The sequence below is a fragment of the Triticum dicoccoides genome, chromosome 2A, assembly GCF_002162155.2.
Source record: "Triticum dicoccoides isolate Atlit2015 ecotype Zavitan chromosome 2A, WEW_v2.0, whole genome shotgun sequence".
NCBI classification, from domain to species: Eukaryota; Viridiplantae; Streptophyta; class Magnoliopsida; order Poales; family Poaceae; genus Triticum; species Triticum dicoccoides.
In genome coordinates, this window is record NC_041382.1 from 593,990,011 (window position 1) to 593,994,066 (window position 4,056).

Below are 4,056 nucleotides of genomic sequence, written 5' to 3' on the forward strand. Positions count from 1 at the left end.
TGAAATGCGGCTAGGGTTTCCTTTCGAATGCGAATAGGGTTGAATATATGTGAGATCGGGTGGGGCACAGTGGGCCGGACTAGACGTGGCGGGCGTGCCCGTGCATCCCGTATTTGCCCCAGATATAGACTGAATATGGGGGTTGCTGGTCAGTTCGAGCGTTCGGACCAGATTTATCATGTCCGAATGAGTGCCAATTTTACGTCCGATAAAGTGTCCGAGCAGCCCGCGCTTAAATGTTTGGGTCGGATATATCGGCCGGTTGTAAATGCTCTAACTAGAAGAAGACATGTTTTCTCATGTGGCAGTCATAGACAAGAACAAGAGTGATGTTTCTTTTTTATAAGAAATAATCCATAATATTAATTAAGAATAATAGTTTTACAATTGTTCGTTACAGGCTTACATCAGTCACCACAAAGGGTGGAACACGAATTACAAGTAAACTATCAGCACGAATATCAAAATAATACTATCTCTCTCCTGGTTTATTGATCCTCTTCATATTTTGTGTCAAAATTTGACTAAAGATTTACCTGACAAAATGTTAATGCATAATATAAAAGATTATATATTTGAATTCATATTTAACATAATTTTCAATGATACTATTTTTTGTAACACGCATTAACATTTTGTTAATTAAATCCATGGTCAAGATTTGGCACAAAATGCTTGTAGTCGTCACTACGTGGTCCACGGACCTAGTTGTAATTTTTATTATCTCTGATGTTCTTTGTACCGTCATGATTAAAAATGAATAGATTGAAATTTTTTAGAATTTTTTTTACACAAAATACTTTTTTTGCATGATAATATGTGTCTTATTAATAAAATAAAGATTCAGTTACAAGGCACGTAAACATCGACATTACAAGACTAAAAAGATAGGATAATCCTATGCAAAAAAACAGTGCATGTCCCTCACCACTACGAAAAAGGAGACACATCACCACTTCGCCTGAGTTCGACGCGGCTCCATCGCTGATCAGCAGCTTTACGAACCTCCAAAGTAGTTTACCTGGAGCAAAACCATTATTGTTGAAACAATCAGACCGGGACAACGTGTCCCTAGACACGTCATCGAACTCCAGAACTAACGTCCCCGCACGACTACAACGTCGGAGGAGTAAACCAGAACTGTCAGCCTTCAACCAGAAACCCAGCACAAGATGCACCATCTTCCAACTGTCACTTGCGTAGACAACCGTCTACGCGTGCTCCTGGACGACAAAGCCTGCCTGCTCCACCATGACGTCGGAGACAACGCCGTAGCAACGGGGACATAGTAAAAGGAGAGACACACCAGATGGAGTCGCCGCCACCGCCTCGCCGACACCATCCATGAACCATAACGCCACCAATCTAAAGGATTGGCAAACACACGATGCCATCAACTTCGAGACGGCGCCATAGAGGGCACCGCCGTGTGGGAGTGGAGTTGAGACAAATTACCTTTTTACTTTAATAATCCCTCATCTTCAGAGTGATCAGGCACACTTCTAGCCACTCCGTCCAAGTACCTTTCGTGGTAAGTAGTAGGGGCACGCCCTACTTGAGGCCATTTAACTCAGTCTTTTTCTTTTTTCTGCTTCTCCGTTTTTTTCATTCTTTTTGCATTTTGTTTCTTTGGTTTTTGTTTTTCATTGGTTTATATTGTTTCTATTTCAGTTTTCTTTGTTCTTTTGATTTTTATTCTACATTTTGTTTTATGTTAACAACATTTTTCTAATATAGGTCTAACATTTTTCCAATAAAAAAATAACATTTTGCAATACATGGTCAGCATTTTTTCTATACACATTTTTAACATTTTTCAAATATTTGATTAAGATTTAAAAAAAACAAGACTATTTTTTAATACATGGTCAACAGTTTATATATAAACACTTTAAAACTTTTAAAATGCTTGATTAATATTTTTTAAATACAAGATTAATATTATACATGGTAAACATTTTTTCTATGCACATTTAATATTTTTTCCAATACCTGATTAACATTTATTAAATTCAATATTAACATTTATTTAATACATGGTCAACATTTTTTCTAAACACATTTAACATTTTCTAAAATTCCTGATTAACATTTTTCAAATACTTGTTCAATATTTTTTCAAATGCCTGATTAATATTTTTATATACATAATCAAATTTCCCCTTCATTTTTCTAATACATGGTCAACATTTTTTATATACACATTTAAAATTTTCCAAATGCTTTATTAACATTTTCTCAAATGGTTGATTAATATTTTTATATACATGATCATATTTTTTTCAATTTTTAATACATGTTTAACATTTTTCCTATACGCGTTTAACATTTTCCAAATGCTTGAATAATATTTTTAAATACTTGTTCAGTATTTTTTCAACTTCTTGATTAGTCATTTTTATATACATGATAAAAAATCTTCATTTTATGATAGAAAAAGTTCATCATTTCATAATACATGTTCAACATTTTTCTCTATACACATTTAGCATTTTCCAAATGCTTGGTTATCATTTTTCAAATAATTTTTCATTTTTTTAAGTGCTTGATTTATTTCTTTATATACATGATAAAAAAATTAGTCATTTTTAATACATGGTCAACATTTTTTCTATACACATTTAATAGTTTTTAAATGCCCATTTATTAGTTTTTAAATACTTATTTATATGGTTTTTAAATGATTGATTAATATTTTTTGAATACATGATCAATTATTTTATACGTGATACACATTTATCTCTATACACATTTAACATTTTTCAAATGCTTCCTCAACATTTTAAATTGCCGTTGGGTGGATGTTTGTAGGCCAACCCTTCTTAGGGATTCACTTGTATTTCGTAGCGCGTACCCCCAACCCGCTTTGCGCATGGGTGTCGTATGGGCGGGCCCATTTTTCTTTTTTTCTTCCTTTTCTTTTCTTTTCTTTTTTTATTTTCTCTTTTTTCCTTTTTCTTTTTCCTTTTATGTTTCCATTTTTCTTTTCTCTTTTGTATTCTTTACGTTTTCACCTTTTTTCGAAAATTTTCTTTTCTAATCCACGAACACTTTTTTGTTCAACGAATTAGAAAAATGTTAATCGAATTTATATTTTGTTCATCGGATTTTAAAAATGTTCGTCAAATTAAAAAAAATCATCGAATTAGAAATTTTGCATCAAATACGAAACTTGTTCATTGATTTAAAAATGTACATCAAATTCAAAATTTGTTCATCGGATTCAAAATTTCTTCATCCACTTTTTTAAAATAATTTTCTTGAATAAAAATTTTGTTCATCAAGTTCAAAAAATGTTCATAAGATTCAAAATTTGTTCATAAAATATCAAATAATGTTCATCATTATTGAAAAATGCTCATAAAAAATGTTCATCAAAATAAAAAATATTCGTCAAAATTGAAAAAATGTCCATTATGTTGAAATTGCAATTTTTTATAATCTAAGAACTATTTTTTAATACGGTGAACACTCTTTTGAATATGAGAATGTTTTTTGAAAATTAGATTTTATTCGAAATCTAAAAAAAATAGGGGCATCTCGCGCCCCACATGGGGCAGCCTAGAGAGGGCAGGTAAGTGGGGGAGGGGGGGTGCGCGCGCAGTCGATCCCTGGCGCGCACTACGCCAGGTAGGGGCTCCCTATCTCGCTAGCGGCCGAGCATCTCGGGTAGATCCCATAAAGACTCGAAACTGTAAAATATCTACCGTTTACATTTAGGCGAAAAAAGATGCCCATTCTAGATCCTGCAAAATGGCCGGTCTTGTAAAAATGAATACAACTCCCTCCTCTACCCCGAAAAAAACCTTGTCCTAGCAAATTTTACAACTTCATCTATACCAGAAAGCCGTTGTCGGGAGGGAAGTTTCACGACAACTGCCACTACCGTCGGCACTAGCTCTTGATTCCGGTTGTTCTCGTCGCTGGTGACCATCTGGTCGACGCCCCCCGTCCTTCCTCGCCTCATTCCTGACAGATATCACACCCTTCGAGCTCTCAGGTGGCCGTGGCAACTCCGCCATGGATGCAAGCTCGAGGTCGTCAATGGGGCCGACA